The sequence below is a fragment of the Rhipicephalus microplus genome, chromosome 5 (genome assembly GCF_043290135.1).
Source record: "Rhipicephalus microplus isolate Deutch F79 chromosome 5, USDA_Rmic, whole genome shotgun sequence".
NCBI lineage: Eukaryota > Metazoa > Arthropoda > Arachnida > Ixodida > Ixodidae > Rhipicephalus > Rhipicephalus microplus.
The window spans coordinates 14,256,576-14,281,984 of NC_134704.1; the positions used below are offsets into that span (position 1 = coordinate 14,256,576).

Sequence of the window (25,409 nt, forward strand, 5' to 3'; positions counted from 1 at the left end):
GAACCGACTATGAGAAACAATGTTCTGTTTCATCGGGCCAAGTAGTGCTCAGGTGCCGACCTCAAAGAAGCGGGTTCGAAGCCGAACCATGTTTTGTGCGATGCCAGGGCATGACAGGCATAGGTGCTTAGTCATCATAGGCATCTTCGCGTACGTTTTCCACCGTAAGTCATCGTATCCAGTCTTCGGCGACGCTAGCGTACTTTGTCCGAAAGTTATTAGCGACTACCTGCAAAATTGGCTGCACGATAGCCAAGCTCTACTGCATACGAATACTCAGTGACGGCGCGTTCAGAGGTTGGCGAAAACTGAAAAGCCATACGTTGTGCACAGGTAAGAAATTGAGGTGCAGCGTACTCACTCTTAGTTCCTTATTCCCTCGCTGTCCGAAATACGCACCGACGCCAAGGAAGGACGAGCGACCAAGGAATGCTCCTCTGCGTCGGCACTGCAGGTGGCGAGCCAGAAACTACGTTGGAGCGCACTCTGCAAAAAATTAGAGCGAGACATAAGATATTTAAAGAGACGACTCATCCAAGGTTTTAAGTAAAAAATAGCGATAAACACAAGGTTACATAAAACAGGGAGTGACGATGCATGAAAAGCAATCTATACCACCTCACTTCGCAGACACAATTCTGCGACGCTTCGCGCATATATCCAAGGTCCGCAGATGCGCATGCGTTTTTTTTTTTTGTATCTACTACGCCCGTATACGTTTAAAACGTGTTCGTAATTAAGTTGCGCATGTGTGGTTCCCTTCAAAACTGCGAAATTATCACTGTACACCAATGCAGTGATGTTTGTGCTGCTGCCTCGGACATACGATCACCGCAAAACTTAATTCACACTGTGACGTTGCGTATTTACAAAATGCCTTCTAAAATTAACCGATCCCTGCAGTTTTTTTTTTTACCTAACGCTAAGAATATTTAGACAGAAGGCTATTAAGTATCCATGAAAGCGTACTTGTTAGCAATTTTTTTCACATAACGAATTGTTATGCACGACATGAGATAACACGTTAAAAGAAATGTGATAAGTCTTCGAACCCAATTGAGACGTACACGGCATGTGTTCGAGTGAACAGCACACTTCTGAGCAGTCTGGGCATTGTGAATCTGTGCCTAAGTTGTAGCGGCTGAGTCGGCCCCGTGATGGGTATACGATCTCGTTTGTAGCATGCGAAAAGCTACCTCTAGCGCGCGTTCGAGCTTTTTATGTGGTAAAGGGTTTCGGCTTTTATCGTTTCGGTAGTAGGATGTAATTTCGTGGAAGGAGAGTAAAAGATCATTAATGTGTACGTCTGGGCCCAGCTCTTCGGTGGCTGATTGATCGTCGCGGCGGGTCAGTGCTCGCACTCGATCGCGAGCCGTTTCGTTGAGCTTGGGTTGATGCGGGTGGACCTCTTTGCCCACGTGGCCAGGTCAAATGACTTTTCGTAGCACGAGTGTTTGTCAACGCCGACGAAGTTATATCGCAAGGTTGACCGAAAAATGAAGCATACGAGACATTCGCCTAAAATAAAGTGAAGAGAAATGCATCACATTCGCTTTAGCGACTCAACTGCACCGAACCATGTTTTGTGCGGTGCCAGGGCATGATAGGCATAGGTGCTTAGTCATCATAGGCGTCTCGGCGTACATTTTCCACCGTAAGTCATCGTGGAAAGCGTGTTTCCCGAAAACGACTCGGGCCAAAGCTCCAACTCTCTGTAAGTTTGGTCTCTCTACTGAGCTGAGTACGAAGCCGCTTAACCGACCCTAACCAGTCCACTAACTTGTCTTTTATTCGCTTTATAATGTGTTACTCTGTGGGCCTTTATTGATGTGCCTCTCTGCAACATCACTACGTGATTTGCGTATTAAGTGTGCCTGTGTAAGATTACTTTAGATTCCATAGCATTTTACTTGACGGCTGTCGTGGGATGCATAGGTGTGTGCAGGCTTCCCCTTCAAGGGGAGGGGGGGGGGAAGGTTATTTGCAGCGCTCTCCCGCTTTCGGCGCCCTCAATATTATGTCGATGTACGGGACTTACTTTTCGCCCCAATCTTAGGTGACTGGGGGGGGGGGGGGGCGCCTCCCTTGCACCCCCCCCCCCCCATTTGAACACGTCTATATATATGCATGCATCTATATCGGCTGTAATCATTGATTCTTTTTTTTTCGTTTTTGTTAGCTACGAACAGTGCTGCTTTTAATGCCTAGTTTTCACCAATCTAACGTGGATTTCGCCCACACACACTGAAACAAATTTGATCTATGTTATGCCGGACAAAGCAAGGAGTTGTAACCCGGACATTCTTTCACAACGAAGACCACGGGAATCAGCGTGGACAGAGAAACAGGAAAAAAAAAAACGGGAACGCGCTTCTAATTCACTCTAAATGCATGGACGTATTACACCCACGAGCACGGTGCCGTGAAGGTCAAGCAGCGAAAGAAACGAAAGGTTAGACGCTTTATGGACGTAAGCAGGGCATCTATCTGTATGCATCTTTCCCTCAGCTGCGCGCCACCCAAAGGTCAAATGCTGACCAAGCGGGGCGGCCGATCCTGTAACAGCCGAGACGGCATATATCTGCGCCGCACTTCCTCTTCTGCTATCCTCGCAACTCGCTAACATCTGTGTAATAGGCCAGAGCGAGGCAAAACAACGGGTAAAAATGGGTGCATGCGCGTGCCGTATTCATGCGAATGCGTGGTTGCTGGTCCCGAATAGTGGGTCCTTCGAAGGAAAAGCCTTTCGTGTCGAAATATCTGATGGCTTCCTTCTGCCCCCACAGTGGCGAAGAGTCACAGCGCTCGTCGGCTGAACCGGAAGACGGAGGTTCGACAATTGCCACGTCGGTCGCATTTCGAAGGAGGCGAGAGGCCCGTATGCTGTGCCTCGCCAGTGGAAGTTAACGAATTCACTCGAGGTAGTCACAGCACTCCCCAACGGCACGTCTCATAGTCATATTGTGGTTTTAGAGCGTAAAACCACGCCAACTTACGCAGTTATCATAAGTGAGTTGTCCGGTATTGTAGTACAAGAGAAGTTGCCAACTTAACATGAACCTTTAGGACAATGCGATAGGAAGCAGACACAGTATATACAGTAACTGAGAAGCAGAGAAGGAAAAAGTGTCATCTCTCTTGAAGCAATTTACAGTATACTATATCTACGAATTTCTAAGGCTCTCAATTTTCTATGCCCATGCCGTGAATGCGTCGTTCTTAGCAGAAGGGCGCGGCGATGGCCCGACTGCGCCCTCTAAGGTTACTGTAGTAGTCCCAATAAAAATGTCACCCAAAATCAGTCAGTTGAACACGTCGCAGGCATCGTACTGAATGTTCTTCGGCCGGCTGTGCACTCGTTGCAACGCTTGCTGTTGTCATTCCAAGGAGGTATTCTTTATTACATTTTATATCGCATCTATATACTACTTTTCACAGGAGTCTGAGGACGCTATAGAAAGAAGATTGCTTTTGAAGAGCGGCACATATAGTCCTCAACGGTCAACACTGCGCGACACGTTACTCTAAAAAACATGTCTGGCGCAAACACAGCGCAAGTATGTGACATGCGCAAAAAAAAAAAGAAAGAAAAAAGGATGACCTCAATTTCAGGTTTGGCGGTTCCATGCCGCCGATTTGCCACAGTGTGGGTGCCCTTCCAAGCGACTATGAACTTTGTTCTGCGGAGCACCATGGCCAGAAGTGCGCTTGTAGCTATTAACCAGTAGGTGCCTGGTTGCAGCAGTTCTCTGCTTCCCACAGCAGCAGCAGCAGCAGATGCTCAACTATTTCACCGAGGCTGTGGTGGATTAAGGTACGCCCAGGGGCCTTCGCAGAATCGTATGCGGCTACCTCTCGAGATTAGTACCCAGAAACAACCGAACACCAGGTCGGTGTACTCCTCTACCCATTGGGAAAAAACGGCGGGTTCCCGGTCGGCACTGGGAATCGAACCCGGCACCTCCCGCATAGGAAGCAGACACTGTAACTATGTAGACACCACTGCGGTTACATTTGCGCGACAAATTCACCTGGCGAATCTGTTCGCTTGTTTACTGAGCGAACAGACCCGCTGTGGAGGCTGTTATGGCACCCCGATGATTGCGTACGCTCGCGCCTCAGACGAAACTCGCAGTTATGGATTCAACGGCTTGCGTCAAGTAATGTCTTACTGTGTTCATAACACGCGCATAGCCAAAAAAAAAAGGACATCACTGTTCTCACAAGACCTTGGTTATCTACGCTGATCAGCACAGAAGAGGCGTATCAGCCTGAAATTACACTTGCAAATAGCTCTTCGAGTTGGGCTTGTGAGAAATTTGATTCATCTTAAGACAGCACAGAAGGACACACAATTTTTATACATGTTTTTTACCTTCACAATCTCTCCTGTTCATACTGTTTATATAAACATAACACAAGAAACCTGCACGCTGACGAGAATGCCTCATGATTTTTCTACGGTAAGTCCCTTAGTAAAAAAACGTTTCTTTGAGTCACTTTTGAGCCACATTTCTTAAGACTTCCTAAATTCACGGTTCGATCCGAATCATTTTATACAGGTTTAATAAAGGGAATCAGCGTGTAAATGGCCATACTTGCAGTGGGCAACGTTTTCGCTCATTTTCACAAGTAACCAATGTTTACCCATAAAGCGCGCATATCAGGATTCATTCAAATAAAGCATGATTGCTCAGGTTTTACCGCTTTTACAAATAAAAATATATGTCGAGTCGGCACCTGCCTAGCAAATCGCTTAGAGAAGGTTACGTTGCGGAGCCCTCGTGTTGGCGTCGCACTATGTCGCAACTCTGTCGGCGCAACGTGACCGCGGCCCATACATCGTGCCCATTTCGCGACACCCCAGTCCATGGCGACAAACTTTCTGTGGATTTGTAGAGACCTGCGTTCAAGACGCCTTTGCCACCACCGTGTATCCAACCACTTGACCTTGACCGCTGGACTCACGGACCGTTCCACCTTTCACTGTGAAGACAGGGAAATCTAAAAAGGTAGACTTAAAAACCCGAGACACAATATAATGTATTCTCAACAAATGAAAAAACGGGATCATATTGATATCAACAAAATAGGCCTTAACAACAAAATGCTGGAAGGACACATTAACAAAGCTTCTAGGAAATGGCATGTAACGTAGAAAGGGTGGGGTCAAACATGGGCTAGCGATCCACTTGGGTTTTCTTGCGCCTATAGCTAGCGCCAAAAGCGAAAGATACAAGACGAGACACAGACCGCGTGGATTAAATTATCAGTAGACCCCAAGACCCTGCGAGTTAGAGTCATGATGATACGGGGCGCGAAAAAAACGACACACAACAGAGAAGAAGTACACAGACGACGCGCTACTAGCAACTGGAATATTTTATTCAGGAAACACCATTTATACCGCAGTGACGTCAACTTTAACCCAACGAATCGACCAAAAACTAAAAATACATGCTCAGCATGCCTATAAGTAACGTTGCAGATAGGCTATCTCCCCTTCCTGCAGACTGATAGAGGGGTGGCTGATGCAATCATGCCCCTCCCTCTGGATAAAGAGGGCTTCTATAATCTCCCTCTCCGCTGAGCCCCTGTGCCTGTAGATTACAGTTGTCTGCTCAAATACCGGCTTACAGTTACCCTGATCGCATCCTCTGCAATGCATCGCCAGATGCGTGAACGGCCTTCCTATTAAAGAGCTGCTGTGCTCTCGCAACCGCACGTTGAGGCATCTACCAGTTTGCCCTATGTATGCCTTGCCGCACGACAGTGGTATTCTATATACAACACCACGTGCGCAAGGAACGAACTGCCTTACGTGCTTAATGGCACATCCTCTTTTTTCACACTGCTTTGGCCTACCTGTCTTCTTACCAACCGCTGAGCAGATGCGGCCCACCTTGTTTTCTGCGGAGAACACGAGATCCACCCCATACCTCGAAGCCACTCTCTTAAGGCCGTGCGAAAGCCAGTGGATATACGGGATTTTTGACACTCTTTTTCTTCCCTGCGGGACATTCGTGTCTAGGCCTGTCCCAGGCCGTTGCTTAATGGACTTTTTTTTATTTTTTCGCAAGCAGCAGCTAAGACACTATCAGGAAACGCCGCGTCTCTTAGTCTTTCCACCTGCGCGAAAAAACTTATCTCCATAAGATGTGGGCATGATCTGTCCAACGCCGTTTTTAGGCACGTCATGGCAATGCCATTTTTTACTAGGCGAGAGTGCCCAGAGCTGTAATCAAGAAGCGGCTTCGCGGTCCTAGGGGAAAACATCCAACACACATGTTTTTGTTGGAATGACAGCTGCAAATCCAGAAAACGCAGCTTTCCATTCTTCGGCACTTCGCGCGTGAATGTCAAGCCCCGCCCCTTATTACCAAACACACTGAGCACTTCATCAACTCTGCTATCAAAGTTGTCTGAATTAATCAACAGCAAATAGTCGTCCACATATCTGTACACTTTTTGGACCAAACCATCAAGGCCAGTTACAAGATCGTTGTCAACTCTGGCTAAAAAAATGTTGCTCAATACTGGAGCCACTTTGGATCCAATACAGATCCCTGATCTCTGCACAAAGTTCTTACCCTTCCAGCCGACGTACGTGTGTTTTATGTAAAAGAACAATAATTCTAAAAAACTTGGAACAGAGATGCCGCACTTGGACACAAACTCCATTTCATCATTGTTGCCAATGCACTCTTTCACACTAGTCATCAGTTCATCATGAGGCAGTGAATAATATAAGTCTTCTATGTCGATGCTAAATCCCGAAGTGTTCTCATGGACATTTCCTTTAAGGAAATCCACTACCGTAGACTACCGTATCATCATGAACCAGCACCAACTCGCCCAACTTTTCACTTTACTGAGTTAGAGTCAGTTGACGCTTCATACTCAGCGATACTAACTGCAAGCCCTTTGAGACAAGAGGTGGCCCGCTCGTCAATTTTCGTTGCTTTCTCTCATCTGAGAGTTTGTGCGATTAGCATTGCTGAGTATCAGTATAGAAAGGCGGTTCGTACAAATGAATTTTCGTGCTACCCACAGAGGTGATTGCGCATTGACAGCGACACGTCCGCACTATCACTACAGACCTCCGTGTCCGTGCGCGCGAAATCCCAGCCACAGATTTATGTCGAAAAGAGCAGAGAGGTAGCCAACGACCTTGGTTTCGAAGATAAGGCCGGAGCAAGCACAACCTGCGTCTCGGAGCTTGCGTAGCCAAATTGTACAGGCTTAATGGTGCGCTTTGAGAGCGGCCAGCCTACGTAGCCGCGACAAACTTTCTCAAACAATGGCGGATTAAACGCTCGAGGGGCTTCCCGGAAGGACGATCACTAGCGACCCGCGCGTGGTGGCCCGAGTGTGCATTAAACACGAGGCTCGCGGTAAACACGGTCCTCCTTTTCGGCTATCATGAACGAGTGTACTTCGCGTAATTGTGTAGGCGCCGACGGAAAGTTTTCTCACGTGTAGGTGCAATTAAAGAAGAAATAAGCCGGGAGGTTCAAGTGACGCAAGTCGGCAAAGCAGATATTCGCGCGAGCGCTGTCTCTGCAGCGTATAATAGTGAGATAACTTACACAGTAAATACCTTGAAAAGGGCGAAAAATAGGAACCCGTAGCTCTGGCGTGCTTTGCATATTTGCCATCTTAGTAACTTGACCACGCCACAACAAACATCGACAATAGTCACACAAAAACAAGCCTTCGCGTGACCTCCCACATCGTGAATAAAAAAGAAAAAAACTAAAACATGTAGAAACGTGAAAACGACCAGAGCTAATTTTTTTCCAGAAACAAGAGACTTGGGAGTTACCTTATAGATCAATATGTTTATTGAATGGCGTGTCAGGTAACAATTCGTTGAAAAAGCCAAGCGCTGACACGTTTCTTTTTTTTTACATTTTGCCACGCTGTCATTAGGTCCGGCGATGGTGCGGTTGAGTTCATTAGGATAAAAACTAAGAACACTCCCTGGTTGTTTCACTAAAGCAAAGGTTTATTCATTCCTAAGTCGAAATACGCATTCTTAAGGTGGTAAAAGACCTCAGCGCAACGATATGTTGGGCTAGTTGGACTTGCATTGAAAAAATCTGAAATCAGCGCAAATAAGGACGTATACAAAGACTATGCAGGCAAGGACAGACACTACTGACAAATGTTTTTTTTTTTTTTGAAAGGCCCACCGCATTACAATCACACTATCGCGCATGCACCGTGGCACATTATTTATTTATTTATTTATTTATTTATTTATTTATTTATTTATTTATTTATTTATTTATTATACCTCAAAGGTCCATATTCAGGGGTTTTACATAAAGGCGCCTTGAAGATAGCATAAGACCACCGATCAAAAAAGCAAAAAAAAAGAAGTGGGCAGCTTGCATTAGTGATGCCATAAGCGTGCCCTGGATTGCCCTTTGAAGGGAAGGGGGGCAAAGGTTCGCCATTGTGCCCCTGCATTCCTATTATGTCACTGTGCCCCTACCTCCCTCTTGGTGCCAGCTTGAATCGCACAGCGCGCCACCCATAGTTCGTGGGCGTTGCGAATACTGTAGCGCAATGCCCCTTTTGATCATCTTGGAATATGGCCCGAGTCAAAAGGCAGCAGTCCTTCATTGACCCGGTGAAGATAAGCCCCACAAACATGGGCAGCTTTGAACTCTAAGTTGAGGTCTAAAGACTAACCCGTTGACGTTCGATAAGTCGCGTTCAGTAACAATAAGCAGTTGTCAGTGTACACCTGCAATAGTATGCATCCTCTTTTGGTCTGTATTAAGATGTACTAATTTTCGCTATTAAAATGGTAAAACACTGACTGCCACTTGTACGTCCTTATCTGCTATGGTAGCCGAGCATTCCCAATGACTGGCGCAGCGAGTAGGAGAACTGATTCGGCAAATGCGAGCAAACTGTTCATGACTGATCGAAATGCTTTCCGTATTCCCAATGTTCATTGAAGGTCGCACCACCTAGCGGAATTCATGAGCACCCTCTCAAGGATGATCAGTAAGCAGACGCTCCCAACGCTCCCTTGTTTGGCGGTGCTAGCCTCAGTGTTATCGCATTAGCAAGAAACGAACACAAACCACTTTGTATGTTGCGTGCATCAGTGAATATACCGGACCGTCCATGACACGATAAATCTGATTCGCTCTAGCGAGAGGCAAAGTTTTCGTGAATATACGTGGCAACTCGCGCTTCCTTCTTATAGCCCACAGAGTACACAAATCAGCTTCGCGAGATTTTCTGTAGCCACTTCGCAAAGTTAAGTGTTATCGTCGGACTATTCCAGCTCAAACTCGCCTTGTTTTACGTGTGTATAGCATTCGCCAGTGCTTTTGTAGTGCATGAATCATTGGACGCGTGAAGTAGCGCAGGTTCGCGATTTGCGTTTCTAAACCTTGGCCTACGCTGCGCCCTTTGTTTTTCACGTTAGTTCATAGACGGCAGCATGAAAGAAATCACTTGCAGTGTGCACACTGCGAGCGATTCCTTTCTTGGCGAGTATCGGAGCGAAATGATCTCCGCACCCTCAGATAAACGTGTTGAGTGACGCCGTGTGGGTGTTGTGCGTGCGAATGACGCGTTGTTGGTGCTATCGAAGTTCTTTGGCGGACTCAGATTACTTTCAGCAGTGATGTTCAAAGAAACCACCTTAACGTGGAGGATTTTTCACTGGACGTATATGGTTGTCAACGCGCTGAAAGTGACAGCGGCGATGAACGATCAGCTGCCAGCTCACAAGCAGCGAGGTGCACTTCCCGTCCCGTCGTGCGTTAACATTTTTTTTTTCACGGTCGTAAGTCACTTGGATTGTATTTATTGTATAATATCCTTCAGCGAGCTCAAAATAAGAAGAAACGAAGCTTTTCTTGTGCATTGCATTACAGTGAATATTACAAAGCACCGCATGCCGCCAATACGTTCGACCTCGACCAACGAAGCGAAATGGTTAGAGCAATGAAATATGCAGTTACGACTACAGTCCACGCTAACTTCTCCTGCATTTCACCGGTGCGGCCCAAACGACGCTGTTGTTCGACAAATTTTCACAACTTTGACGCTGCGAAAAAGCGTACGCGTGTATTCGTTTTGATATCATTGTTTCGATCGCGCTGATGGAACCTGCAACATCCGAGTGCAGCGAATTGCGCACTGCTGGAGTCTGATCAAGGCTGTGACACGAGCGCTACCTAATGGGAAGTTAAATGCTTGCGTTCCGTTGAAAAAGCAGCTGCACGATGCTTACGGCGCAAGTAATGACGACGACGTAATATGTTTGCAAACCATCGCTATGGCAAACATTCGGTCTTGTGCAGCCGCGACGGCGCGCTACTCGCTATAGTGGCCTATACTGCTGCGGCAAATGCGCCAGGCAGGCTCAGCACGAATTATCCCAGAGTGCCGTTCACTTCATACGTGAATTACATAATAGTTCGCGCAGTTTTCTGTAGCACGCACAGGATTGCGCACAGCACCGTCGATACACGGACGATCAGCTGACACCACCACCCTTCACACTGCGGCAAGAAATGAGGTATAGCGAACATGAGAAAGTACTTTGGTACTATATACATTTATACGACGATCAAGAGTTCACCCGGTGAAAGCGGCACGGGGAGTACGTCCGTGCGTCCTATCTTTTTCCTATGCGAATTCACGGGTTGATCATCCCTCCGCAGCCATCTCGGATTGCACGGCGCGCCACCTATAGGCGGTGGACATCACGAATACCGTAGTACCGGGTGTGAACTTCGTATGTGCACGCTCAAAAAACACGGCCGCTCCACAGAAACCGGTTGCCGTCTGCCTCGAATCTACCGAGTGGTTGTGGTTGTCGTCGTGCGTTGTGTAGCCCGTTAGATCCGAAATGCATGGTGCCTTTATTTACTTTATATTCATGTCCTTAAGCTTCGACAGCAGAATGTGTCGACTGCGCACCGTTTTCGAGAGCCATATTCAAATAATCGATACTGTCTGCTAGGGGAGTGGCGATGGGTGTCCCAAAAATCTTGGAGAACATATTTTGCGAGTTTGTTGTTGTTTTTCTGATCCTCCACAGCTAGCACTACTTCACGTAGTAACAGATAGGCATTCGCTATCCGGTATTACGCTATACGCCTTTATGACCGCGGAATATCGGACTCACAAAAGAACGCTAATACTTATTTACGACGAAACACCCTACCCTTGCTTTGGACCAACGGTAAAGCACGGAGCATGAATACATGACACAGTCTGTCGTCTGTAAAGAAAAGCTTATAGGAATATGAAGACATGAACGAGACGGTTCTCAATTGATTTCCAATAAGGAAGACACGAAATTTTACAGCGTCCCTTTGACTTCAACCGTGAGAACTTCAAGATGTGCAGCCATTTGGGAAAACGAGGAGGGCAAGGTAACTGTTCCGAACGAATCAAGGTACACGCAAAGGAAGACGATCCTGTACAAGTAAGCATAAAATTTAATATGAGAATCATGCGCGATTTGCTTTTACATCAGGACTTTTGGCATGCATTGGACAGCGCTCTCCAAAGCTAATTGATCTATTTGAGCCCGGCAGCATATGTTCCAAGAACAGGCACTCGCCTTTGTCATAAAAATTTCAAACACATACTATAATACATAAAACAATGGCAAAATGTTTATGCCTACGCAAGTACGTATGGATGGGTGTTCAGCGTGGCCATTTTTCGACTACGACTGCTGTGCTTGTGGAATTCTAGCAATATGAACGTGCGTACAATGTTACGATAATATCCGAATATTTCCCACTTCGTGTTTACAATGAATTTAAGTCTTAGGGGTGGACCTTTTGATATACCCAAAATATGTATCAATACGAACACTTGCTAGATAATCAGCAATAGGGACTGCGCAACCATACTTTTAATGTCATAGAACCATTTGTAGCACCGTGGTCATTGAGCCACGTGTAGAAAATTCAAGGTATCTGCGCACTGGCGGTGTCCAGTTTAATAATAATCATAATATCTGTCCTTTGACGTCTCATTATTTGATTGATTGAATGGTTCCTTTATTGATGGATATGTAAAAGTAAACATCCCAAAACCACAATATGATTATGAGAGATGCCGTAGTGGAGGGCTCCGGAAATTTCGGCCACCTGGGGTTCTTTAACGTGCACCCAAATCTGCGCACATAGCCCTACAGCATTTTCGCCAACATCTAAAATGCAGCTTCCGCAGCCGGGATTCGATCCCACGACCTGCGGGTCAGCAGCCGAGTACATTAGCCACTAGAGCACCACTGCGGGGCGTTTGACGTTCCAGGACAAGGATATGACTATAAAAACGCCGTAGTGGAAGGCTCCGGAAATTTCGACCATGATAGTGTTATTTAACTTTTTCGTTACCATGCCTATTCAAATCCGTCACCGGCAATCGATGCTTTTGGATTGTCAATTTTGGCACGTTAAATTTGTTTCTTGTGCACGCAGCCCTATAGTTGGTCCAGCCACTCAACATTCAGAATCAATTTTAATTTGCCCGTTTTGGCAACATAGTGATTTTTGACAGACGTTTGCGCGAACCAATGTATTGTTGGAAAAGTGCAATAGACTGGCAAACTTTACAAAAGTACGTGCCCTTCGTGATTATTCTGCAGTAATTCATCAAAGTTCTGAAATGAAAGGAACCTTTGAAAACCAAACATTGAATTAAAGTGTCAGCTTCGCAATTTGACAATGTTGAGCAGTAATAACTGCCAGAAATTTATGCCAGCTATTCAGTAGAGAGCTGTTCCTAGGAGTCAGGGAAAGTTTGTTCTACAAAAATATTTACGAAGGTCCGCAACGTGTTTAAGGACGTGTCGAAATGGATTTCTCTGGCAGTGTGCAGCAGCTTTGGTTTCGCTTGCATCGTTATATCAGACACAGGGTCACATCTAGTGTCACTAGTCACTCCTATGACGTCATCGTCACGCACTCATGGGTGCCTACCAGTGCTACAAAACACATGCGCTGCTCGAAACTGCCTCGCAACCCCCCCTGAATCGAGTGAGGACGAGCTTGAAGTTCGAGGATGACAGCGCCTCAGCTTCAATTTTTATGGCGACGACCTTTTGCGTCAGCTTGAGACATCTGCAGCCGTTCGTGGTTTTTTTTTATTTAGATAATCAAGTTGTCTCCTCCACCGCAAGTGCGTATAGCTTCTCACCTCTGTGCACAATCTCATTGCTACTCTGGTTACGTGCGTGGTCCACACTTCGCTGGGGCGCGGTGTGCTGGCTCTGGTCGCAGAGGTTCTCCTAACGACGAGAAGGCCCCCGGAGCACATCTTGGCCCTGACTACGGAGCAGTGTGAAACGTTTTAGAAGTACGCGCGATATTGTTCTTTTTTTTTAAATACGATATGCGCCAAAATGCAAAGAAATACGCTTGGATGCATATGTTTGAACGCCAACCTATGCGTAGTGAGGTCGCTCACGGAAAGATGCGACGCTAGATGAAATAGCAATGTTCGTTTCACATCTAATTTATAGAGGGTTTATTTACATCACGGGCATCCATCTATACTGGAACACGAGAACACTCTTATCGCAAGAGAATAAAAATTTACTGAGAAGTGTATACGAGTACACTTGTGTCTCAGGCTCGAAAAACCATGCAATGCTTCACCGCATGGCATAAGTAACCAAGTAGCACCTCGGTTCTGATTTTCTTTGTTTATGGGAATAGGACCATGTTGTACAACAGTTGTTATTTTTCATACTGTTCCTGGGTCATTTATCTAGAAAATGTATATTCTGAATTTTCTTTGTTTTGAATTGTTTGCATACATAGACTTTTTATTGCACTGCTTACCAGATGAAAACCGAAAATTCCACACTTTTCACATTTTTATTCATTTAAAATATTTTTGTTGCTCTGCCGCATATATTTCTTGGCAAAAGCATATAATTGACAAAGTTTGGTATGCTGCAATGCATGCTGGAGTACTTTTCATACTGGCAAAACGATCTTCCCTGGACACATGGAAAATGGCCATTTTCGCGCGGTAACGTTAACGTGCGCTGACAACGTACAGTGCGCGGGCGTCCGCTTTTTCGCCTCCGTCGAGATGCGACCGCCGCGGCCGACATCGAACCGACGACCTCCAGTGCAGCAGCCGAGCGCCATAAACACTGCTCCACCGCGGCGGACTTGGTGTCAAGCATGAAGAAAGCACGGAGCTGGGCATGCTTCTTTGCTTCATCATTGATTATCCATTATCCATTAATGGACAATAAAGTCCAGTATACAATGCTTCTCGATTCAGACGCGAGGCCTTCTCTCCAATTTTCTCTCTCTATATTGCTCCTATCTTTCTTTCTTTTTCTCTTTTACAGTTTTCCTGTCTTTTTGTTCTTTATTCATTTATTACTATTAGTCTTTCTATTTTCTTTCTTTCTCTCTCTGCTTTCCTCTTTCTTCTTTTTTATATCTTTATACGTGGTTTTGTCTGCGTAACGCCAAGCGACGATGACAGCACACGACAGCCCGAGCGTCTAAAGCACTCCGCACAGAAATGTCGGACACCTCAAAAAGCTTTGCGGTGGGAAATGAAATTTCATGGCGATGTGTAAGCTGGCCTTTATTGCGCCATGCTTCGGACTGAGCCTGAATCGAGACGCACTGTATACTGAACTTCTACTAATGTGAGTACATTTAAGACTCGTTTATCGAGGCTTAAAAAGAAAACGTGACTCATCTCACTTTCTAGGAATCGGTATGAAACGAAAATGAAGCGTACCTTAACACAGGTGGTCGGGCGTTTATTGTGCAACGTCTCGCCACAAGGACGAAGGAAAGAATACAACAGAAACAAATTGCAAAGTCACGTGAAGAACGACAAGCAGCTCGAAACTTGCAGCGCGCACTTCAAGCAGAAAGCGCGCGGGAAATCAGCATACACCGGACGTGCGCGGACTAACAAGTGCCCAGAAAGACGCACGACACTAACGCACAAGAGTACACAGGACAAGCGCGAACAACTCTCACAGTTCTTACTTCTTCGTGCGTGAGCAGCGTGCTCATTTCGTAAACGCATGCAGCCACAGCAGCGAGCGAAGTGACCTTCGTGCTCTCCTGAATTACGAGTCCGCTAAGCACACGCGCGCGCAGGAGAGACCACGCTCCGTGGGGGCGGCGCTCATCGAAACGCCAGAGGCGACGACCTTCAGAGCGCGCCCAACGCGAGACCTCCGCGCCATCTAGCACGCGATGACAAAAACGCGCCGAAGTTGCGGAGCTCCGGGGACCACCAAGCAGTATGTGGTGTATAATAATAGCTTGCCCTTAATCTTGACAACGTACGCTTCCCGGACTAGTGGTTAGTGCCACGCGCTGCCGATAGAGGGGTCGCTGGTTCGACGCCCCGTGACAAAAGCTATGCTTGTTCTGTTTTTTTTTTGCAATCTGTTATATCTTTTACAACGTCATATCCGTGACAGAAATACGTCAGCGGATCCGTGGTGGACCCCAGCATAAGACACTTTCGCATGAAATCAAAAGGGAATGCTGCATTCGCGTAGCTGCAAAGTGGGGGGGGGGGGGAGCGGTTGCTGTTACCACCCGTAAAGCCATTTGCGCCTCGTGGCGCACGCGAGTTTCAGAGATTAGCCGCGGTTAGGCTTAACAGCCACCGAGCGAGAAGTGGCGCTCTGTAAGCGCGGGTTATGGTAGCGCCAGTGCGCTGCTGCGGCCGAGAGGCAAGGCCTGCGCACGGGACACTGTAGAGAGTCGCTTTGTGGTTTGGAAGCGCGCCTGCTGTGTCCGTGGGTTCCGAGAGCGGCGATCATACAGAGACCCCACAATGTTGATAAGTATATGTTATTTATTGACTCTATAAAGAAAGGAAATTCAGTCGTTCAGGCACCCTTTACTTTAATCATATCTCAGCAAGCCAGATATAGTTAACAAGAACAGCACACTAACCAAATCTGTACATTGGCTCACTCAAATATACAAATATTGTTTAACAAAAGCTCTGAAAGGCCCCTCTTCCAGTTTTCGTTGCGACTGCGCTGCGCGTTGCGCGCAGGAAGGGCGGTTTTTTTTTACGTGCGCGCTCTCTGCTCCTCCTCTCTTTCTGCATCATTAAAACCCCCACCCCTTCTCCTGGTGTAGGGAAGCATAGCAGTCCTCATAGACTGGTCAACATCTCTGCCTCTCTTTTCCTTTCTGCCCTTTCCTTCTTTACTGGCTCACGAACTAATACAACAGAACTTGGCTGTGGTCAAACAGACGTCCCTACGCGCACTACTGATTAAGCGCTGCGCAAACGAGGAGACGCTGAAACGTGCCGACCATCGAAAGCACCTACGCAACACAACTTGGATCTACCACACCACGTGACCAACTCGTCTGTTGGTCGTGGTTCAGCCAGATCGTCCACTTACACACGAGACACGGATGAACTTTATACTCTTCGTTGATGCTCTTCGGTTATCTAGACTAAAGCTACAGCGGACTATATGATCAAAGCACGTTGCTCGTCAACGTCGGTGATTGCCAGCTCAAGCTTATCCTACATGCAACATAACAACCGGCTTTGCTTCTGGGAAAGTCAGAATGTTTCAGTAAGGGCGCAGGAGTGCGTTTGAAACAACATGAAACAAAAAAAAAACTATTCTTAACCCCGTCACGTTCTTTCACAACTACTTCGCGAGTTCGATCCCAGCCACAGCAGCCCAATGTGGTTGTTGGTGGTGAAAAAGGGCTACATCAATACAGGTGTCCGTTGAGGAAACATCAATGTTCAAACTTAGCCCGCCGAGCAAGGGCGTAGCCAAGAAGTGGCACGCCATGGCATAGAGAGCGAAAAATGGCCATTTAAGGATGCCCTCCCGAAATCAAGGCGCCCCCCCCCCCCCCCCAAAAAAAAAAATCCCATGCGCACCTCGTAATAAGGTCGTAGCTTTGACACGAGAAAACCTATCAGAAACAATTATTAAAATTCTTAAGGCCTACGCAGTATGATGGGTTATGACAACGAGTTTTTCACATATGGTGCCAGTGAAATACAAGAACTGCAATTAAAAAAAAAATTAAGGCAGCTTGGCACTAGGGGTGCGGCTTCAAGCATGAAGGAGGTGCGGAACTGAGCAGCCTTCATTGTTTCTCTTCGCTCTTTCTTTCTCACCCCCACATTTTTCTCCTTTTCTGTTTCTATTTACTTCTAGTTACCTGTTTATCTCTTTTCATCTATTTATTTCTTTTTATTGCTCTATTTTTCTTCCTACTTTATCCTTTTCTATCTCTCTCTTTTCTAATCTTTATACGTGGTTTCGCATGCGTTACGCCAATCGCACTAGTATTTTTTGCTGACGATGATAAGTTATCGTCATCAAGGCACTCGAAGAACAAGGGGAAGGAGATTTCTCGATGTAGTGGCTAAGCGGGCGTTGTACTCATAGTTATTCCAAACAGCGCAGAAACGGGACCCAAAAGAGATCACACAGAGAGTTCTGCTTGGCGCGAGCGCGCGTTCACTAGTCTTTATCAAGGCGCTCGAAGAACAAGAAGAAGAAGAATTTTCCTCGGTGCAAGCGCGCGTTCAATATCACGCACATGGAGCGTTACGCCAAACGATGACGGCAACATAGTACAGCACACGACAGCTAGCTAGACATATTGCTAGCAAGCACGCACACGGACTCCCAGAGAAAGGGACAGTACAGCCACCAGACTGCTCTCTTTCTCTCATAGATTTTCCTAAATATGTTTTGGGAGCTGCAACGCACGGCGCTTCAACGAGCATGGGAATGATTTCACTAATCTTCGCATTCCTGGCTTCGTGTGTTTGTGTCGCTTAGGTGTTTTTTCACAAAAAAAAAATCAGCAAATGTTCCGCGGTAGCGCTTCACCATATTATTCTTTCAGACTTACCACTTCAAATCGTGTCTCCAAGTTCAAAAGGGTTCCTTCTTTAATTCCTTCGAAACAAAACCGAAACACAGCAATAAACAAATCCACAAGTGCCATTCGCCATGGCTACTAGTGGCGCTGACTGACACTCCCACGTTTAAGTTGACATAGATACCCAATAAAGTGGCTGGGGGGATGGCTGTCGTGGTAACTCAGTAGTAGAGCATCGAACGCGTTATTCGAAGGTCGCAGGTTCGGATCCTGCCCACGGCAAGTTATCTTTTCACTCACTTTTATTTCTTCTCATTTACATTACAATTGGCCTAATAACTTCCCCTGTACCTTCCTTGGCATTATTGTCTGTTAGATCTCATTAATATTGTGTAAAAAACACGAAAAACGAGCCCTCAAGTATACACTTGTTTCCCTTATATATATAATGTGTGTGGGGGGGGGGTGTAAACGAAGTTAAAGAAAAATAATTGAGAAAAGACTCCGGCGCGCGGAATCAAAAGTGGGACCTCTGCATCGTGAATGCGAGGAGTTAACCACTCAGCCACAGAGGAGCATCTCCTTCAACATTCAAACGGCAAGCTATTTATATCTACCACTTACCACTGTAGACGGGCATCTCGGGAGGGGGGGGGGCTATCGTGTTTTCAGCATTACCACCAAGATGGCGCAATGAGCGCGCGTCGCCACATCGTCACGACGCGGTGGCGCACGCTCTCACTTCCCACGTGTACTTCGCCCCGCGGCGAGGAGGGAGGTGGACGCTTCCTCCCGCGCCCTTATCTCGCAATGGGGAGTGTCGTACGTCTTGGCTGGCCTTGGGCTTTCCGCGGAACGATTCTGTTGTAGTTATCGGGCGCACAAAGGCCACTGGAATCATTCCACAGTCTCCGTTTGCGAAAAGGGCCTCTTTCAGACACAGCGAAGTAACAACTGAGACACCTATTCGCGTTTATATGTACCTGTGAGTGCATTTCGTGCGTCATTTGTGCGTGAGAAACGCGGGACACGCTTCGATCTGATTGCCATTCTGCGCGTGATATTCCAATTTGTTGCTATCGCGTTCATTGTTTTGCCTCTGCCGCAAAGCTGAGGCTTTTTTTCTTTCAATTGTGTTCATCTCGAGGAGATCTAGAACAGAAATGGAAGAACTTAACACAATGGCTTGAGTAATTACTAGTGTTAGGGATATTGATACTTGAAAGCACTTGGTTGCACACGCAGTCCAAGAGATTCGCCTCTCTTTCCATCACTTGCCGAAGCATCCCGTGTCTCGAAGTTAGTACAGGCCACTCCACCAGAAAAAGCTGGCGCCACAAATTACTTCTAAAGGAACATAATTCGTTATGGTTAATCTGAGCAGTAAATATATTTACGTTTTTTTCGACATAAAATAAATTTTACTGGTCTTAAGCATCCTTTCCACTTAGATATTAATATTGACTACAGCAAACAAAGCAAATATTGAATAAAATAAAAACATTATAAAGTGACGTAACCGCGCCACTGAGAGGAGGCCGATGACAGCGGAAAAAGTTCAAACAATGGGCTGACACCTCAGTCAGGGAAAGAAAAGGAAGGTGTCAGTAACTTTGATGAAAACTCAGCGCACGCGGAGGTTGCGACAGCATACGTGCTTCAAGCTTTACTCTTCAGCGCGACACGCACACGCGTTTAACATATAGCCGCCCTGGCAACTTAACGACGTGTTAACTAAATGTTTTCTTATGAACAGTTTAGGCACCGCGTGGAACATATTTCTCAACGATGGAGACAATATGCAGTACGCACTCGACGTCACAATCGCACGAGACAATGCCTCTTAATGAGACCTCGCACGCGAAAGAGAATAGAAGAAAGGGGGACGGTCAAGCTATATTCCATTCACGCTAAGATTGCAAAATGCACAATGTTCGCAGGACATGATGACCTACGGGGAAACGGACACAGGGAGACGTTAATGCGCTCTCTTACTGCTTGCGCCAAAACTATAGAACTCGCGTTCCAGCAAGAAAAATTATTGTATTTCACCTGTCTCAGATTTCACGGTCAGCAAATTCAATATTCGCGACGTGCGCTGTGTCTGAGAATAATTCCATTTCACGCTATCCGACTTAACACAAAGCTCTGATTTTCAACGTCTGTTCATTCGTCTCTCATCTCCTTCTTCAAAGAGCTTTTGGAATCGAAGCGAATGAAAATAAAGCCCACTGGGACGACTGCAATGGTTTTTTTTTTAAGCTTGTACGCAAAAGGGAGTCACGCGTAGACAGGCCCTAATGCACTGTCTTGTTAAAAACACGTCATTGAGAAGAAATCAATATTTTTACATATATTTTTTTCTTTCACCAGGCATCGGCTTCTTTATTCTCCATTGCAAAATATGATTCAGCTGCAGAAGGAGGCATATTTCAATCACAGCATACCACATTAGGGGTTTCCTTATTATTTGAAGCTTTCTGCTTGCGACCATGATTAAGCAGTACTCTCTCTTTAAGGTACTCTTCGGGTCGCGCCAATTAAGGCGAATCGACTGAACACGAACTGGCAGCGCTGTTTCTCAGCGAATCAACTGGCACGCGAGTCAACTTTTGAAGTTCTACTGATGATGTCACCATGTTGTCGATACGAAAGATAAACGAAGATTCGATTGATATTAAGTATACCTAATAATTCGTAGTTTGTGTACAAGATCCAGGAGCGTTTCAGGGTTTACTTCATCTGGTTATGCTGCTGACCGGCATGTGGCGGGGTCAAATTTCACTACATGCGCCGCCACGGTCGCATTTTCCATGAAGGCGAAAATGCTCGGGGCCCGTGTACTCAAGTTTAGGCACACGTCAAAAAGTCACGGGGGGCCGAAGTTTACGGAGCCCTCCACTCCTGCCTTCGCGGATGCTTACTCGTTTCGCATCGCAATGGCCAATAGCCCGTCATGTGATAATTGTAGTTGCGAGGAGATAATCATCCATCTTGCGTGCCCTCTCTGCAATGCACCAAGAAATGAAATGTCAAAAGTGTTCGACAGACTTGACAATCACCCACAGTCGGAGGAAAAGGTTTTAGGACACCGGCCGAAACAGTCCTCGGCACGGAAATCTTTGAGAGCGTTACTGCGCTTCTTACGGACAACTAGCCTCAAAGAAGATCTTAAGTAATGTCGTCTAACATATTATTGTTCTGTGTTTTTCCTCTTCATTTTTTTTCGTTACTTCTCTCGTATATCATATTTTATTCCTCTTGCCCCTTTCCCCAGCACAAGGTAGCCAGCGAGTATGAGAAATGGCTAATATATCCCTGTCCTTCCGTTTTTCTCCTCCTCCTATAAGTGGCTCTGTGCCCTCTCCCCTCCATGTCCTCCTTCTCAACTGCACTGCACCTTTCCACCCCCATGCTATGTATTATACTATACACGCCTATGATATGCCGTGCCCTCCCCTCCTTCTCTCGCTTCACGTGGTTGTGCTATACATGTTTTTCCAGCATGACTCCAAGCAGAGACATAAGCTCGCAGCTTATACGATGACAACATACCCCCTTCCTCTTCTTCCTCCCACCAATCATCCTCACTTCCCTCCTCCCCCCTTGTTATTCCAGGGGGCACTGGGAAGTTAGATAACACTGGCAAAGATGGCGACTGCATGGAGGTCCATGTGCGGATTGTGCAACACACAATTTATTGAGATCAACTACACTCTCCCAGATTCTCAGACAATTTTTTTAATCAAAGGATATTCTAGTTTACAACAGAAATCATTTTACGCTTTAGTACGTATTAGTACAAATCATTGTATTGATTTTTTTAAATACTTCTACTTTCTGCCTGCCTTGCCGGCATTTGTAGGTAAATTGTGTTTGAACTTTGTTCCGCAAGTGCGTTACCTCTCTCTCTCTCTTTCAACCCCCTATTCCCCAACCCCAGTGCAGGGCAGCATATCGGATACTAGCCTCTAGTTAACCTACCTGCCTTCTTTTTTTTTTTCTCGTTTCTCTCTATCTCACCGCAACTGCTTTCTGTAAACATATTTTTTTTTCTTTTCAATTATCCCGCATTCATGGATAAATTGGGCACATGTTGTTTACAAGTTTTTTCACAGAGTATTTTTTCTCTTGCATCTTGTTGACTGACTTGCACATGCACGTCCATATGCACCAATGATTGAACACCACTATTTTCCTTGTTCTTTACGTGAAATGTTTTGTGTCCATTGTAAAAAAAACTATCTTGCCCCCCCTTTCCTTTATGTAATGCCTTTGGGTCTTTAGAATAAACAAAATGAATAACAATGAATGAGTCGATTGTCGCTGTATATTACAATATCATAACGCGGTGTATCAGCGCTTTGTGTTCAGTTTTCTTCCTTTGTTCACATCTGTGTTCTGTCGAAGGTGAGTGTGTCTGCCTCCGAGTACCTCATTGCGGTTGTCGGGATGCGCATGGTCAACAGTGAAACAAATGTTGCAGCGTTCCTGCATGTGAACGTCTCGTGTGAACTTGGACGCTCAAGAAATCCCAGAGCGGCTGCGAAGTGTTTTTACATCGCTACGTAAAAAGCAAATGTATCTTGCCACAACATTAAGAATGTAATACCAGTGTGCCTTGGTTGTTGAGCGAGATAGCGTGTGCATGTTTCTTTGCGAATGCTCCCTGCGGCCGGATTTGTATGTATATATGATGTACTTCTGAATAAAAAATATCAGATGAAAGTGAGAAGTGAACGCATGTCCTCATCATTTCTTCCTGCGTGCCCATCTTGTTTTTGTTTTGTTTTTTTTGTCGCACTGCTTGCTGCCATGGACCCATACCAACAGATCCGGCTATCTATATTTTTGTTTTTACTGAGCCTGTGATCTCCGATGAAAATGCTTCTGCACGGCTGGATTTTCAGCTAACAGCTAAACCATTGTGGCAGGCCATTTTGTTTTTCTAGTCAATGATATGAGGTTGTAATTCTAGACAATATGTAAGCTTATAACTGTACGAGACGCTGTGTTCTGTGATATCACTACGTAGTCAATCAGCAAGGTGCCTCGCTGCACATTCGGTGCCTTGCTGATTGACAACGACGTGATATCACACAAACTGTTCCCCCGTGTTTTTTTAGGTAGGCGGGCTAACGAATTCGGTAGGGACAACGGGCATCGTTTATCAAAGGCTAATAACACGGCGACACATCAATATTTTGCAGCGGCTTAATTTGTAAATTACTTCCTCGCCTCATTTTATATGTTAAAATTCAAAAGATGAGGTGGCCATGGTACACTGATCAGAATAACAAAGTTTCGTGCTGCATATTCGGTGCGGCTACAAAAAGAGGCGGAGAGAAACGGTGACTGTTAACTGGTATACAAAATGGTGGTAGGAAGATCGTTGACATTTTTTTTTTATTTAGAGTATATCCGTATTCTTATCTCTGTGAGGTCGTGTGCGTTTAAGCTGATCCACATACGTAAGCGGAATCGAGGCAGTCGCAAACAGTATTGCTTACGTGCTGCTACAGCAGTACGCAAAAACTGGCCCCTTCATCACTTCCTGCACTCTACGATGCGACATCCTGAAGGTTTTATGACGTACGCGTGCCCACAAGTAGAGGGAATCAGCACACAGCATCTGAAGAGCAATGCACTAAGCTACCACAAGGCCTCACATAGCAAGCATCTCTTGCCTTGAGTCCGTTTCCAGTACGCGTACGACGCTTTACGCCAAGCAAAAAGTACGCTGTATCAACACTACAAACTTTTTAATTTTGCCCGCCGATGTCGTGCAGTGGTTACGTTGCTTGACTGCTGCCCTTAAAGATATGAGTTCGATCTTAGCTGCAGCGGTCGTCTTTCAATGAAGGCGAAATGCTAAACGCCCACGGGCCAAGTAATTTCTGAGCCCCGGCTAGTCGAGGTTACCCGGAGTGCTCCACTAGGGTTTCTCTCGTAGCCAATTGAGTCACTTCTGGACATTCCCATGAACCGATTCCGCTGAATCGGAAATGTGTTATCCACACGATTCGTTGAGGCCATACGAAGAGCACCGCGAACTTATAGCACAGCGACGTATTGTTGCTGAAGTTCTGAGGACGAACACACATCTTTGAAGCACCATTGCCGGTGCGGAAGTTGGTTATTCACGCCGTCCTTCGTCGCTGAAGACGGGAACTTGCGACAAGAAGCTACACTACATTTCAGCAACAGTGACGTGCATAGCGACAGGCAGAAAAACTGATTCGCAATTGTTTTTTTTTTTTTCGCTCGCGAGGAGTCCTTCTACGAAAACCGCTACCGCATGTGAGAAAGCGAATGTCGTCTGCTACACGGACGCCGATTGCCTGTTTCGCGCTCTCTACGCTAGGTGGCGTATCGGCTCAAGTTATTCATGAATACATACCAATATGCGTTTGGCCTATACATGGTTTGGCCTGCAGCCCGCCAAGCGGGACGCAGGCCAAACCATATATAGTAGACAGCCTAAGCCCCTAGAATGCTGCGCACTTACATAAAAGCCATTGTTAAGCGCCCATTTGTATAACGAAACTGTAAATTAAATTAGCACGAAGGAAGCACGCACGGACTTCTTTTGTTGCTTTGTGCTATCAAACGAGTTCACGACAGCTTCTCGCCTTCATTATCATATAGTAAGGCTGAATAGGGGTAACGTTCTGTCAGCCCCGCCTAGGACCAAAATAGCACAGACGATAGGGTAGTCTCAGACGTCACGTCACGGCTGAAAAAACCCAGCCCCTTCGGTATGGCACAAAGAGCTTACTCCTCACCACCACCTTTTTCGGCAGTGCAAAGCGAGCGACTGCACGAATACAAAATGAAAAGGATGGCCCGGCTTCTCCCTCGGCTCCCTATTTGTCTTAATATTGCGACACACTGAAGCTGTTTCTTTCAGGAAGCGCGAGCAGACTTATGATTCCTAGAATGGCCCACATCGAAACACATATTTTTCTTTCTGCCACAGAAAAACTGTGCTTCGTTGGTGAATGGAAATGCGGTATGCATACGCGCTGTGCAGGTGCACGCAGGAACGGCCACGATCGGTCGGGCAAGTCTATACACGGAATAATCACTATATTTTACCAGGGCTAACAACTTGGCGTGCTGAAGGCACGCTTATTGTCTTTTTTGGCAACAACCCTAACGTTTTTTTTCTAGAACGATATAACAAAACAAGACAAACGATGACCATGACAATAACACGCACAACACACGCGTGCATCTGAGTACGACTCAGCTCAGCTCTAGAAAATAAGCACATGTAGCACTCAGACTGAATATTTATTGTAATTGCGCAAACGTAATTATAATATGATCATTTTCCCATTTAGAAGAACTAAACGACGAAAAAATCTCCAAAACGAGAACCGTGTAGGAATGCAGGTATGAGAACGGCCCCCATGATTTGCTGTCGCTAAAACAGTGCTTTCACTTCACTGCACGCTTTTGTGGAGGCGGGTATAGAGGTGAAAGGAAGAGGACTGCTCACGCGAGATTGTTTTCGACAGCCGTGCACCC

The 25,409-nt window shown here is 46.1% G+C and overlaps 1 protein-coding gene across 4 annotated transcripts in view; it reads right to left on the minus strand.

The window, feature by feature from the left end:
• Positions 1–25,409, minus strand: part of LOC119174972 (uncharacterized) — a 267,896-nt gene that overhangs the window by 86,693 nt on the left and 155,794 nt on the right. For all 4 annotated transcript variants that reach the window (XM_075894884.1, XM_075894886.1, XM_075894885.1 and 1 more), the window contains one exon: positions 362–486. The gene's annotated coding sequence lies outside the window, so the exon portion shown is untranslated. The remainder of the gene's footprint in view (positions 1–361; positions 487–25,409) is intronic.